Source organism: Dendrobium catenatum, unplaced genomic scaffold, assembly GCF_001605985.2.
Source record: "Dendrobium catenatum unplaced genomic scaffold, ASM160598v2 fragScaff_scaffold_84, whole genome shotgun sequence".
NCBI classification, from domain to species: Eukaryota; Viridiplantae; Streptophyta; class Magnoliopsida; order Asparagales; family Orchidaceae; genus Dendrobium; species Dendrobium catenatum.
In genome coordinates this window covers 404,388-420,565 of record NW_021318546.1, presented here as the reverse complement: position 1 = coordinate 420,565, position 16,178 = coordinate 404,388, and the positions used below count along the sequence as shown (strand labels likewise).

Sequence of the window (16,178 nt, the reverse complement as noted above, 5' to 3'; positions counted from 1 at the left end):
CATAATTATGATTAAAATTATATATTTTTTTATAATACAATCCCTCGGTTCGGCGGATTTGTGGGGTTTGGCCGAGAAGCATACGCAAGGGAGAAAGTTACCTTCACGCCAGCGAGCTCCTGTTGTTGTTGTCGATCAAAGCGTCGTAACTTCCTCTCTAACAAGAGGGGACGTCGGAGGGAGGAGCGAAGTCGAACGGCTAGGGAGAAGCCAGAGAAGCCACTAGAAGGGAGAAAGTTACTTCACAGCAACGAGCTCCCAGTCACTTCCAATCAAAATGCGTCTTCCGCTCCAATTGGAAGGATCAGTCGTCGAAGGAGCGAAGTCGAACAGCTACGAAGGAATGGACGAAGCAGCGAGAGCGAGAAGAGAAGATCGGGTGCGTGAGCGGAGGCCTTCATCCTCGTTCCCTTCGTCCCTTTTAACGACGCGAAGATCGTGCGAGGTCGTGTGTGAGGCGACGTCGACGTGCAACGGGCGTGCAACGTGCGACGTGGTGAGCGACGTGGGATTGCATGGCAGGTATGATCTTTTCTACTTTTTTTTTTCGTTTTTCGTTACTGGTCAACAAATGCCCCCCAACAAATGTGATACGCGCCTAGAGCGACCCACATTTGTTGCACGCTAATTGACCCTGTGGATCTCTAGTCATTCGTTCTAGATGTCACACTAGAGTTTTCATGGAGTGGATCTTCAAAGATTTGTTTCAATGTCACACTCGTTTTTTTTTTTTATTTAGTGGATCTCCAAAAGCTCGTTTGGATGTCACACTGGTCTTCCTTTATTCATAGGTCTTAGATGTATCCATAGATGGCTGATATCTCATCTTTGTAGATTGACGCTAGTGGATAGCATATATTCAAGTTTCTTCTATCATCTAGTTGAATCTTGATGAAATTTTAGATATTTATTTAGGGATCTCGGCATGCAGCACGATGTCGACCCAAATAAATATTTAAAATGCCCCAGTCTTTAGGGACATTTGTAGAAGTCATCCAAGGTGCCCATTCTACAACTTTAGCTTGAGTCCTGAGATTTTGATTCCCTGTCCTATGCTTTGTGATGCAGACTTGGTGAAAGGTTATCTGATTTGTCTTTGGTGACTTGTCAGAGAATTTGTACGCCTTCTGCCCTTTGCTTCTAGCTTTGGCGGGCTTGATGAAGGGGTAGATGCCGGTGACCTAAATCATTTAGGTTTGTACTAGGTCGGTGGCAAGAAGTCATCAGTCCAGAGCTTTGTGCATAGCAGACTTGTTGATGACAGAATCCACTTAGTTCAGCCATAGGCCTTGTGTGAACTTTAGGATATTTTCTTCAATCATTTGCTTTGTGCTTTGATGGACTTGTTGAAAAAAGATTTCCTTCGATCCTCATTTTGTGTTTTATGGATTTGTTGAAGGATTTGAAGGTTCTGGATTCAGCCGACAGTATCGAATATAGGTAGTATTTTGATCCTTAACCACTTGAGAAGACTTTAATCTGAGTCACATCAGGAGAGCTGGGATTTGACAACTCTTCATCCTCTGGTTGCTGAGATTGGGGATCCTCTACTACGGTCTTTCTTATGTCTTGTTGATTAGATGGAGCTGCCAGCGATCTGGCCATATTTGGGCTTGTTGGATCCGACCTCTTACACCCATTCAGACTTCAGACTTGAGCTATGGGAATTGCGCTCCCTAATGCTAATTTTGCTGAAGTTGATAGATTTGGAGTCATCCTTTGTTGTTAAAGATTTTTGAGCCTACGAGCATTCAGTAGTTGTTTGAGACTTAGCTTCCCATTGGAACTTTGATTCTCCAGTCATTTTGGAGAGTTTGGTAGACAACGATCACTTGAACCGGTCAAGCCAAATTTGTCTTCGTACTTTCTATAGTCCTTACTGACGGGTTGACGAAGTTGGGGTTCCGCTACTACGTCCTTTCTTATGGCTTGTTGAGTAGACGAAGCTGCCAGCAATCCGGTCATAGTTGGGCTTATTGGATCCGACCTTTTACACTCATTCGAACTTTAAGCTTCAGGCTGTCGAAAGACTTCAAGCTTTTTTCGGCTCAATTTGTAAGAGTGTAGTTATAAAAGATCTCTTTCTTGACTTTTGAACCTTGGTTTATTAGAGAAGATGATTTCTCTAACTTTTGAAAGATCACCTACATGTACTTTAGAAAATAAATATTTGTATTCTTTTAACACAAAAGAATACTTGAATTAATAATTTTAAATATTTATTCGGGGATCTCGACATGCAGCGCGATGTCGACCCGAATAAATATTTAAAATGCCCCCTGCCTTGCAGGAACATTGTGGAGCAGAATAGATTTGAAATTTTGAAATTTTAAATATTTATTTAGGGATCTCGGCACGCAGCGTGATGTCGATCCGAATAAATATTTAAAATGCCCCCAGTCGGATGAGGATTTTGAAATATATTCTTATAGCATAAGAGAATTTCAAAATATAAAATGTATACACTAATAAATGTGTACGAAAACATAGCGTATTAAACATGACATCTGCTTGAGCAATTCATGCATAGTATTTATTCAGGTATCAGCCATTGATCGGCGGTATGGGCCTCTGACCAATCAGATCGATGAGTTGATAAGCGCCTCCTTGGTACACCTTTTCGATGACGAAAGGTCCTTCCCAGTTGGATATGAATTTGCCACCGATTTTTCGGTGCGGGATGATTGGTCTTCTCTACATCATGACCAATTTTCCTTCTAGAAATGATCGAGGACGCACCATTCGATCAAAAGATTTTGTCATTCTTGCCTGGTAGATCTCCAGGTTTGTTGAGCTTACAATCTACTTCATCGAGTGCATCCAGCTCCTCCATCCTTAGACGAGCATTTTGTTCCTGAGTCAACTCATTCTGGATAGCGACCCAAAGTGACGGAAGTTCAACTTCTAGTGGCAAAACTGCTTCAACTCCGAACACCAGAGAGTAAGGAGTGGCTTTGGTTGGCATTTTGTAAGTTGTACGATACGCCCACAACGCCTCTGCCATCTTCGTATGTCATTCTCTTTTGTTCTTTGTGAGAATCTTCTTTAGTAATTTCACCAGTGTTTTGTTGAAGGCTTTTGCCAGGCCATTTGCTCTTGGATAATATATAGAGGAATACCGCCAATCAATTTTGTGCCGATCAACGAACTTGTAGATTTTTGTACTTTTGAATGCAGTACCGTTGTCTGAGATTATAAGGCATGACACACCGAATCTGTAAACAATATTGTCGGTGAAGAAGCAAATCACGTGCTCGAACGTAACTTCTTTAAATGGAGTCGCTTCTGCCCACTTCGAGAAGTAGTCGGTCGCTGTCACTATGAAGCGGTGTCTTACTGATGACGGTGGATCTATCGGCCCGATAACATCAGTACCCCAGCATTCAAATGGTTAGATGTTATTGTAGAGTGCAATGAATTTGGAGGCTGATGTATAACATCACCGTGGATTTAACATTCATGATACCTCTTAGCGTGATTGATACAATCTCTAACCATAGTCAGACAATAGTAACCCATTCTTTTGGTGCGCTCCACAAAGTCATTCATGAACTTCTGCTACCACTTTATCAGCTTCACGAGTCTCTAGGCACCTTAACCACATTTGATCGAAAGCACGTCGATATAATGTGTTGTTAACAAACGCATATCATACCACTCTCTTCCTGATTTGAGCAGCTAACGACTTGTCCGCAGGCAATCTACTTTCTTTAAAATAGTCAATGAAAGGCTGACTCCGGTCATCTTCTTCTTCGACATCTAGGCAATGCCACTATGATTCTAAGGCTTGACTAACTTTACGTCTTTTTTTAGGAACTTGCTGTTCTTCAGACTGATCTTCAAGAACAACTGATTGGGGAGATTGAGGATCAACCGGGGTTGCATCCTGCTGGCTTGAATTTGGTATTCCCTCTACCTGCGGGAATTATAACAATGCTGGCTCTAGGATCCGACGATTGTGCACCATAATTATTAAAGGACGTTCATCATCCATTTTGCCATTTCTTTAGCCTGTTTGGCCAGAGAATCAGCTTTGTCATTTTGCCCTCGGGGAACTTGAGTTAGTTTGACAACTAGAATTTGCTTCATAAGCTCAAGAACTCGCAGATGATAACAGGCCAACTCGAACTTGGTGATTTTGTAGACTCCAAGTACTTGATTTACAACAAGTTGAGAATCACCAAAAATTTGGAGGTTTCGAATCTGAACATCGATTGCAATCTCCAGTCCTGCTATAAGGGTTTCATATTCAGCTTCATTGTTGGTCCGAGGTTCAGTTAAGCTGAATGACAATCTCATTATGCCTCCCTCAGGCGCCACAAAAATGAGTCCAAATCCCAGCTTGAGCTTTTTCTAGATTTGAAAGCCGAGCACGCTTAATCGATGACGCTCCATCGAAGTACATTTACCATACTCGTAGCATCTCCTTTTCTTCAACATTCATGATCTGCTCGTCAGATAGATCATCGTTGAGCGGTGAATCTGCAGAGATAAGGTGTGCAGCAAGAAAATCTGCCAACACCTGCACTTTTACTGCCTTTTGCGGGACATGTGATATCAAACTGCAGGAGTATCACTGCCCACATTGTCAAACGACCTGTCAACACTGATCTTGTCATCAAGAACTTCAGCGGATCGATCTTTGATATCAAGGTAATTTTGTGAGACAGCATATAATGATGGAGCTTCTGATTGGCAAAGATCAAGGCCAAGCAATGCTTCTCGATTGGAGAGTAACGAATTTCTGCTCCTATTAACCCCGGCTGATGTAGTAGAGCGCATTTTCTTTGCCTTATTCATTGTGTTGGGCCAATAATGCTCTGATAGACTCTTCTAGTGCTGCCGTGTATAGTATAAGAGGCTTCCTCGGGATTGGCGCCGCGACAATGGGCGGATTCAACATATATCTTTTAATGATGTAAAATACTTCTTGGCACTCTTCGTCCCATTTGAAACGGACATCTTTCTTCATCAGCTTTGAAAATGGCTGGCACCTACCCGACATATTCGATATAAACCCCGAATGAAAGCCAATTACCCTTGTAAGGAGCGGAGTTGTCGAAGGTTCTTTGGAGGTGGCATCTCCATAATTGCCTTGATCTTGTTGGGGTCGACTTCAATTCCTCGATGTCGAACAATATATTCCAAATTTCCCTGAGGATACCCCAAATGCACACTTGAGAGAGTTCACCTTCAGATCATACTTTCTGATCCTCTCGAACACAATTCTCAAATCATCAATGTGATCTTTTCGGTCCGTGCTCTTAATGACCAAGTCATCTACATAGCATTCGACCTTTTGATGAATCAAATTATCAAATATACGAGTCATCGCCCGTTGATAAGTGACACCGGCATTCTTCAAGCCAAAGGGTATGAATGTATAGCAGAATATGCCTATAGGCGTTCTGAATGATGCATGTCTTTCATCTTCAAGCGCCATTTTGATTTGGTTGTAGCCTGATGATCTATCCATAAATGAGAGCATGTCATAGTTGAAAGTATTGCCAGCTAGAAGTTTTGATACCGAGAGCGGAAAGTTATCTTTCGGGCACGCCTTATTGAGGTCCCTGAAGTTGATGCAGATACGAATCTGACCATTCTTCTTCTTCACTGGGATGATATTTGCAATCCAATCAGCATACTTTTCTTCACGAATAAAGCCTGCTTCTATGAGCTTCTTTGTTTCTGATATCACCTGCTCTTCAATCTCCAATTTCATTCTCCTTGGAGCTTGCTTGACGGGTGCTGCATCAGGCTTGATGACTAATCTGTGAACTGCCACATCAGAGGATAAGCCCGGCATCTCAGCATATGTCTAAGCAAAGCAGTCCCTGAATTCACAGAGGAGCTTCTTCACTTCTTCTACTTGACTTTCTGGCAGAAGATAGCTAATGAAAGTTGGGCGAGGGTCTTCCTCAGTTCCCAAGTTGACTTCTTTTAGCTCGTCCATAGTAGCGGACTGTCCACCATCCTCCAATTCTTCTGATGCATGCTTGGCTTCCACGGGTTGATCATCATAAACATCAGCTTCATAAATCTTATCAGCGCCACTATTATCGGATTCAATTCAATGCATGTGATTGTCCGACAAGTCTCTTTTCGGATGAATTTTTGTTTGATGAATCTGATGCCCTTATATGCATCATATCCTTACGTCGTAGTGGACACGGATTCCTTCCATACCAGATGCCCAAACTTGTACGAAGTTGTCGTTTAATGGTAGGAACATTGATTTGCTTTCGTAGCATTCTTTGAATATTTTTGGTATTAAACCTAAGTAGCCTTGTAGAAAATAATTCTTCAAAATCGAGGAACATACAACACCAATCATTATTCTCCTCTTCGCGTACTCCTGTAAAATACAATACATTTCCAGGTACAGTCCCCTTCTTCAGAGAAGGCAGATAAAGAGTGGAGAGTTCTTCAATCTTATGCACCTCGAGTGAAATGATTTCTTTGAAGTGTTGTAGGGGGATACACGTGACTACGAGTACGCTATCTGAGATTGACAGACTGATTATTCTTCTGGAGAATACCTCCTGCATTCTATTCATATAGATAGAGTCGTAATCATAATCATCGTTTGAAAATTCAACCTCCCTACTCCATTCGTCTATGGATTGGCATGCTCTTCAAGGTTTTGTATGGATGATATCAATTTCATCTATATCACTCCCTAGGTGAGGCATATGTTTCTTTTCTTTAGGAATGGTTGGTGCCTTGGGGAGAGTCGGCGTTGCCTTCTTTCTCCCTACACGCTTCTTCTCACCTTCCCGTTCAGATCGCTTTGCAGCCTTTGAATTTGATGCCCTAACCTCAAGAGAACTCGAAATCTTTTGTTTCTTTGGCATGAAGTATCTGGCATCTTCATATATTGTTACTTCATGTACTGCAAAGGGTTCAATATCACCAGAGATCCTGAATTCTTCTCCTTCTCTGAGATATTTCATGCACTGTTGTAATGTTGAAGGGACAACATCATATTCATGCAGCATGGGCGACCTAGCAGAGCCTTAAATGAAGTGCCCGTATCAATTATATAAAATTTGACTTATGTATGAAGTTTCCCAAATACAAGAGGGAGCATAAACGAATCAAGGGTTTTCTGCACTTTCTCGTTGAAGCCGTGCACCATCAATTTATCTTGTCCAAGATGTTCCACATCGAGGCACAGTGATCTCAATGCCTTCAGGCTCATGAGATTTACGGAAGATCCGGGATCAACCAAAATCCGACTGATCATCATACCGTCGCTCTCTGCCGTAACATATAGAGGGCGGTTGTGATCTGCTGTTCCAAGCATCATATCATCCTCAGCAAAAGTGATTAGTGGCTCATTCCGGGTTTGCAAGACCTCAGTCAGATTACGTCAGCAAAATACGTCTCATATCTTTCAGGGTCCTTGAGAGCCTTGATTAAAGTTTTTCGAAGGTCTTTAGATATTAGTAAGGCATCGTATATACTGAGTTGTGCTGGAATCTTCCTCAAGTGAGATAAGTTATTGTAATATATCCCCTTAGCTGAAGTATCTTTCTTCTTGGAGTCTTCGGGGATAATATCTTCATTGATAATTATCTCTTTTCCCTTATTCTTGTTAGGATCCCCTTTCTTCAATGGAGGTGGTAGTACCTTGCCACTTCTCAACTGCACCTGGGCCACCTCATCTGATTCAGACTTGTTTAATGAAGCATTCTCTTCAGAGTCAGCTATTGCCACTTCTGAAAATTCACCTGTGAACTCAGAATCGTCCCTCAGCTTCACCTGCTCCATTTGGGATGCTATGCTTGAGTCTGGATCTTCATCTTTTGGAAAACATAGATCATCTGAACTGAATTTTATTGATGACATCATTAGACAGAACTCAGGGGCGCTTCTTCAGCATATTTCTCCCTTTCTATTACATTTGATGTCGCTGAGATGACTCAGCATATCTCTATAGGAAGAGATTCATCATCAGCTTCTTACTTTTCATCTATTTTGAGCTATTTCATAAAAGCATCGAGCTTAATAGGCCTCCTGGTAGTCTGGTAATATTCACCCAAACTATCAATAGCCTTTTAAGTTGTAGTCTTCTTCGCCTCAAGCTTCTTCAATTTGGCTTTCTTCTTGGAAGACTTTGACTTCTCATACTTTGATAAGCTAGCTTGGCCATATTGTTGTTTGGAGGTGGATCCATGTGACACAGGCAACCACTTTAAATTAAGTACTGGCTCAGTAGGAGACTTCCATTTGATACCAAGAACTCCTTCCAGCTGTTGTAGCATTTTAGTTGTCTTCTTGGATACCACGGTCTCCCATTGCTCATCTTGAATAGGTTCTTTTGTTGTTTCTTTAGGCGGGAGTACGGAAGAGGACGTCACTACCCAGGTGGATACCTTTCTGGGATGAACTAACACATTATCTAATAATATTAATTCTCTCCTCTTGTACATCTTTTCCAACCAATCTTTGAAGACATAACAATCTTCAATTCGATGGCTAACTATCTGATGATATGGGCAGTAGTTTGGGTCGCCACTGTGTTTGGACTCTTCAGGTCTTTTGCATTCTGGCAACTCGAGACCGTTCTTGAGAGCTTGTCGGAATAGTTTAGCAACACTCTCCTTCTTGAACGAATATTCTTTATTCATTTTCTCCTTGAGGGAGGGGAACGTTCCATCACCAGTTTCAATTATTTGCCTTTGGCGCTCTTCTCCACCGGGAAAGGCTCGAGGTTTATCATTTCCTCCAAGAACCAGCTTTGGTTGAGGAATTGGATTGTAAACCTGTTTTGGTTTTTCTTCATATTGCATTGACTGTTTTCTTTTATCCATGTTATACACTGCCCGTTAACCTTTATCAGGTCTGGGAGGGAATGCGGAGTAAACCTCAATCTTCTTGGCGTCAGGTGCCTTAGCCTTTTTGGGTCTGTCAGGGAGGCTTTCAGATTTTGACAAGTTTAACTTTTCAAACTTTGCCACCCTATCTAACAGATCTTGGAAGGTAGTGATTGAAGTCATGCATAAGAAGAGTTGCATTTTATCATCAATGTTCCCCATCAACAGTTGAACTGCGTACTCTTCTTCTAGATGCTGCTAGCACTTAATGCTGAGATTGCGCCAGTTTGTAATATACCTTGTCACTGATTCATCATTTCTCCTCTCATCGAGGACGAGATCAGCAATGATAGTCTTCTCAATTGCACTGCAAACCTTTTCACAAATAAAGCTTCTAGTTCCGCGAAGGTCTTCAGTTAATCATTTGGCAGCTTAGCGTACCATTCGAAAGCAGTTCCACTCAAGCTGCTCACGAATTGCCAAAATAACAGAGCATCATTACCTCCTGTATTCCCGCAGGTTACTTTGAACTGCGCCAGGTGTTAGGGGATTTTTATTGCCATAAAAAATATTGAACTTCGGCACAGAATATCCCTTTCGATACGGCACCTGATCGTACTCTGCTGGGTACAGGCGACCCTTTCCTACCAACTTTTCTTCCTATTCAATAGCTATAATGGCCTTAATCTTTTCACTGATTAAGCCTTCCAACTGCGATGCAGTTATAGGTTCAGAGGCGCTCACCACATTTTGTGGAGAACGCTGGCGGGTTGGATCATCAGTCTCTTTGCCACCTCCAGGTACATCTTTCACTCCTGAGGCTTGAGGCGCTTGGAGATTTTGAGGATTAGCAGCTTGATCGACAGGCTGAGCTAGTGCAGAAACCACAAAAGTGGCCTTCTGCATTATCTCCATCATCGTCGTCATCTGAGTCATCATCTAAGTCATTTTATCATTTATCTGAGAGATTTCTCTATCTTTCTTTTGCATCTATCTCCTCATCTGATTTCTCATTTCGGCAAGCGTGATGTTTTCACCAACGAAAGAATTTCTCCAACTTCTTCCTCTTCTTCTCCTTCTTCTGAAGGCGAGCACTTTGGCTGGAAATAGATCGAGCCCTGTGGTGACGACGATAAACACGTGTACGGGGCTGTGATTGCTGGTCATCTTCATCACCATCATCATCTTCAACATCGACGCGGCTGACCATATGAACCACCTCAATCTCCATAGTATTTTCATCATCATATTCTTCTTCATCTTTTTCTTCTTGTACCCGAATTTTTGAGCGGCGTCGCCACTGAATTTAAGGTTCTTGGCTTGGAATGATTATTTCTTCAACTCGTGGACTACGATCGAAATAAACTTCCTCTTTGGTTGAAGTAGAAGAATGACGGGATCTCCTAGAGGACTCCCCCGGATGTCAACCGTCATTAGAATTGTTATTATGGGCATTCTTTTAGACCCATCTCTGACGAGTTCTGTTAGTAGGGGCGGATCTCCAGGAGATAGCTCCGGATGTCACACTCGAACTAATTCTTTCTTCAATCATCTTTTCTTTTCGAGGCTTTGGCCTCCATACTTATTTGCCTTTCCACCGAGACCTTTCGGCGGCGGATCCCCGAATATATGGGTTAGGTATCACACCCCGATGTTCACCGTGCGGAGCTTGGCGTTGGTAATTTCTTCGTTCGGCTATCAAGACAGATGAAAGCATCTCCCTTTGAGGAGTTCTTCGGGCCTCAACAATCAATGGCCTATAGAACTTCTTTTTCATTAAACCATTCTCCTTAACTGTCTTCAAAACTCTGTGTACCCGGGTAGACGGACGTTCAGGTTCTCTTGTCTTCTGAGGGGCTGGAGCTTCAGGTCGATGCTCCTAGAAGGATTTCTTGAGCTCATCAGAAGAGCTATTTCTTTTTACCCACTTTAGGTTGGAGAACTTATTCTGAGTGGGAATATTGATCTCTGGTTCTTGTGCTGGCAAGTTGGAGGGATGGACTCGTACATGTAACTGCTGAGCACGTAGCTCTGCATTTATCTTCCTCCTTTGCCTTCTATTGAGCCTTCCTCCATATGAGGAAGCTTTAGTGTTGTATCTCCCAGTTGCAACAGGCTCTCTGGGCAGAATAGTGGTGTTGGCAGTCACCACAGAAATTTTTCTTTCATCAACAACCCTTTTTGCAGTCAGGGTCTCGGGTTGGGATAGTCTTTCAAACATAGAAACTCTTCCTTGGGCAGCGCCTCTGGCAGTAGTCCTTGCAGAGTGGGACCTTCCAGAAAGTTCTTTAGAGTTGACGTCGTACACAGGGACAGCGGCAACCCTTGCAGTAGCTGCTGAGAATTCGAGCCCACCAAAGTGGATGGTGGCTCTAGTAATTTCAGTCTTTATAACAGTGTTAACCAACTGAATCCTGACTCCTCGTCCCAGTTAGACGACCATCGGGGTATCCTGCATTTCCATTCTTCACAAATGAAAGGCAGGGGTTAGTGATCAGAACTGATACATCAACCCACACTTTCATAATGCAGAAATTACGCAGAACAAATAACAGAAGCAGGAAAATTAGCATAGAATTAAAACATTGTTGATTGAATTTCCATTGATCTTATTTAAAAGATTGATTTTCTGGAAATTTAAAAATTTTAACCCCCATACGGATTTGCTTGCTATTATAGCCTTTTAGTGACTGGCCAGAGATGGAAAGACAAATCATTCCCCAGCAGAGTCGCTAGAAATCTGTGGGCTCCGAAAATTCGGCCCCGGCCTACCCGCCGTCGCTTTTTTTTTCTATTCGGCGATGGAGTTTTAACTGAATAAGTTCCGGGGTAAATTTTGGAAGGCAGATGGGTTTGTAGAAAAGACACTACCCAAAGATTTCGCCCTCATTTTACGAGGACTTTATGATCTGAGTTCTAGTTTCCTATAGGCGCAAACCCCTATAATTAATTACCCCTCCCGATCACGAGAGAACTTTTAATTAAGGCTAGTTATTAATCATATAAGTAGAGATATGCATTATCTGGCATATAGTAGCAGCATGGATTTGGATTTGGAAATTGGATTTGAATTTGGGCATTGGGAAGAATTTGATATTTAAAATGAAAAATTTCACCATCTTGCACTTAAAGAGAATGGTGGGGGAATGGATGATGGACCCGATCAAAATCCCATGGTTCCGTCGTCCCGGGTCATCGTGGTCGCTGGTCTACTTAGTCAGAGGAGGTAGTCGACCCAACCTGACAGAAGGATCCTTGTTGGCAGCCATGAGTTGCTTCATCCAAGGGGACCTTGTAGACCTAGGATGAATGTTTGTCTAAGGGGATAAATTTGAATCCACCTTAGCTGACAGAGGGATTTATGCCCTATCGATCATGTCCTATTGATACATATCTCAAGGATTTGATGCCCATAAGGAGCGTATTGGCTCTGGCCATAACCGGTATTTCGTGGTGCCATTTGGCAGCAAAACTACTAGGTTAAGAGGGCCCCGGGTCATCATAACCATTTATCCTGCGGTGTCATTTGGCGGCAAACCGCCGGTTAGAGGACACGTACCACGTCCTTACTGGTAGGAGATTGTTTGAGAATGGATCCTAGTGATATTTTCGACTAGGCATTTAGCTCTTTTTTGCGAGCTGAAGTAGATTTTGATTTGTCCACCCCGGCAAACTGTTGCGGAGGGTGGATGGATTTTTCTTTCAGTGATTGATGGATTGATTTCAATTTAAATATCTTGGAATTTGGATTTGATTTTGAGTTTTTGGCGTAGTTGGATAGAGTTTGAAAACATTTGTGAATTCATATCGGGGTGTTTGGGGTCATTTCCATTTGAGATAAACATTCAACACGGCCATCATCGGGGTGTTTGGGGTCATTTCCATTTGATTGAACCTTGTCGACTCAACCAAGCGGTTGATCGAGGATCGGGTTTCTTGTAAGGCTTTGCGCCTTTGTTTATGAATTTTCTTCGTTGAAGGACTTGAAGGCCTAATATGAATGTATAAGATAAATATTCCAGTCGACTTCGTGACCGCATATTTATCCGATGGATTGAACCTTGTCTACTCCTATTTACATGCTTAGGAGGATCGAGTTTCGTAGGTCTCGTGCCTTTGTTAGTGAATTCATATCGTTGTTGACCTTGAAGGCCTAATATGAATGTATTAAAACAAATACATCGGTTGCCACAAACATATATTTCTTTGAAGGTTCGAACCCTGTCGACTCCTATAGATCCGTATAGAAGGATCGGGTTCGAACTTGAATTCACTTGTCAACCCGCGCAGCATCCCTATACGTCATGTGTGTACCAATAACACGCTCGCCGGGGTCCATGCGGGTGATTTCTATATACACCTTTAGTGTACCTATGTGTATAAAATTTATAGTGCACGTGCAGAAGTATTTTATCATATTTTGGTTGTGCGGATAATTGTCATTTGAATGCACAACATTTCATTTGAGAGTCTATAGACATCTTCTGTCCGCTAATACGAGTGTTGCGGATCTGATGGTATGGCGTTGTAGATTGTAAACGCCTTCTGTCTGCTCGCATAAGTGCTGTAGATCCGGTGGCGTGCATCTTGATCACCGGGCTCGCCTTGTACCAAACGTATTTGAAGATCTTGATCACCACTGTCGTAGGTGATATCCGTACTTATGTCCACAGTGATTCATTGTACTTACAATACACTGTAGTTATCCACAATTATCCATTTGCAGGGGACCACTGCATTTACTACGACCTCCTGAAATTGTTTGTAGAAGACCCATTGTTTCTGCATCATATCCACCCTTTCACCAATCTCGGGTGGGTTTGATGGTTGAATTTGTTTGTAAAGGATGGATCTTAGATTGCTAGTCTCCAGTATTGCCATCTCAATCAACAGGCACTCGTAGGGATTGTCGTAGGTCAAGTGATCTTGTCTAATTCATGTTATCCTTCAAATTGAGTTCAAGTCTAAGTTCACTCGAGTTCGAGCTGAGTGCATAAGTTCACTAGTCCCTTGTATTCAATCTAGTTTGAGCTTAAAGTGCATGTTCAAGTCCTCTTGCCATTTTGTCTGGCTCAAATTTATAAGTCCTTGCAAGTTCAATTATAAGTTCGAATTGATTTGGATTTAAATTTATTTTGATTTTATTTTATCTTAATTTGACCTTTAATTAATCATTTTGAGCTTTGTTCAAGTCCCCTTCTCGTGTTCAATCAAGTTCAACGGTCCACAAGTCCACAGTTCATGTTCATGTGAGTCCCAATGCTTGTTCTTTTGAGTTCAGACAGGTCCGAGTACAGTCATGTTTTCACCTGAAATTTCGGCAGCCTCACGGCTTCTCCCCCGTTTAGCCGAAAAAATGACAGAAAACTGGGCCTCCCGCCACGCTAGAGAAAAGCGTGCACGATAGGTGTCCTCTTTCGAGGACGCCGCGGCCATAAAATCTTTGTTCCCCCACCACGCCAGAGAAAGGCGTGCACCGGTTCGAAAATGAGCAGTTTTATATTTGACCCCTTCTCGCCGTAGGCATCGCACCGGATTCGCTTCCCACCACGCTAGAGAAAAGCATGCATTAGTTAGTTTTCCGGTAAGTTGCTAACGCTGAAAATGGGGTTTTGTTCCAGCCCCATCGCAAGTATCGCAAAGAACTTCCTCCTACCACGCTAAAGAAAAACGTGCATAGGTGGTCGTTCTCCGCATTACAAGCGCCGGAAACGGAAATCTGAGTTTAGAAATTATACCTTTGGGGCCGACGGATTGGCGTATCAGTGGAGAGGAGTCATCGGCGACTGTCAGCCGAGGGCACGAAGGCCGAGGCAAGTGAAGGGGCACATTTTTTATTAATTATAATTAACATCAATTAAATAAAATTAATTAAACAATAATATTTAATTAATCATTTTCTTAATTAATTATAATTAATTAAAAAAATTAATTAAGATTATTAAAATCAATTAACAAAATAAGTTATAATTAATTCGGAATTAATTATAACTTAATTAACATTAATTAATTCTAATAAAATATAATTAATTAACATTAATTAATAACAATTAATTTATGAATTTTGATTAATTAAAAATAATCATTGTAATTAATTATATTTAATTAACATAATTATGATTAAAATTATATATCTTTTATAATACAATCCCTCGGTTCGGCGGATTTGCAGGATTTGGCCGAGAAGCATGCGCAAGGGAGAAAGTTACCTTCACGCCAACGAACTCCTGTTGTTGTTGCCGATCAAAGCGTCGTAACTTCCTCTCTAACAGGAGGGGACGTCGGAGGGAGGAGCGAAGTCGAGCGGCTGGGGCGAAGCCGGAGAAGCCACGGGAAGGGAGAAAGTTACTTCACAGCGACGAGCTCCCAGTCACGATCAAAATGCGTAACTTCCGCTCCAACTAGAAGGAACAGTCATCGAAGGAGCGAAGTCGAACAGCTACGAAGGAATGGAGGAAGCAGCGAGAGCGAGAAGAGAAGATCGGGTGCATGAGCGGAGGCCTTCGGCCTTGTTCTCTTCGTCCCTTTTAACAATGCGAGGATCGTGTGAGGTCGTGTGTGAGGCGACGTCGACGTGCAAGGGGCGTGCGACGTATGACGTGGGGAGCAACGTGGGATTGCAGGGCCGGTATGATCTTTTATCTTTTTTTTTTTTTTTTTGGTTTTGCGTTACGGGTCAACAGACTTTAAGAAATAAGATGGTGGCTTCGTTTATTGGAGACTTAATTCAAATTAGTCTATAGTAATTCACCTGTATTGTTTAGTAATCATTTAAACCTTGCTATTTATTTTTCTTGTTTAGGCAGCTCGTTATTTATCATTTTTTTGTAGAGTCAAATTCCAATCCAAACCCATTGAAAAAATAGGTCAAGGTTGAGCTTTAGATATGCAATCTTTTGTACTCACATCTATTTCAATGAAATCCCATAACTTCTCTCTGGATTCTATCATTCTCTCTAATCTTGCTCATTTTATTGCTAAGTTTGTGTTAGTAAGATTTTGATTTATGGAGGAAAATTTTGGATCCAAAAATGGCAGTGAAGGGTGGAAAATGGATGCCTATTGAAATTGTACATTTTGCATTATTATTAAAAGCAAAGGAATAAGTAAACAAATCAACTAAAAGAAGAAAGAACTCTCACTATCCTTCCTTAACAAAGACAATAGGGTTAAGGGAAGGATCCTATTTAATACATCTTTCCAATGAAAGTCACCAAATAATGCATAAGCACAAAAATCAGCCACATATTGGAAAATGGATATATCTAAGGGCTAATATTTATTCGAAGTTTAAAACTAGCTAAATAGCACTTAAACATCGCATGTTCAACTTGGTTTTAAAAGTATATGTTTTTTATA

The 16,178-nt window shown here is 41.8% G+C and overlaps 1 protein-coding gene across 3 annotated transcripts in view; it reads right to left on the bottom strand.

Moving 5' to 3' along the window:
• Positions 1-16,178, bottom strand: part of LOC110103359 (endoribonuclease YBEY, chloroplastic) — a 98,957-nt gene that overhangs the window by 35,031 nt on the left and 47,748 nt on the right. The gene's annotated exons all lie outside the window — the stretch shown is intronic.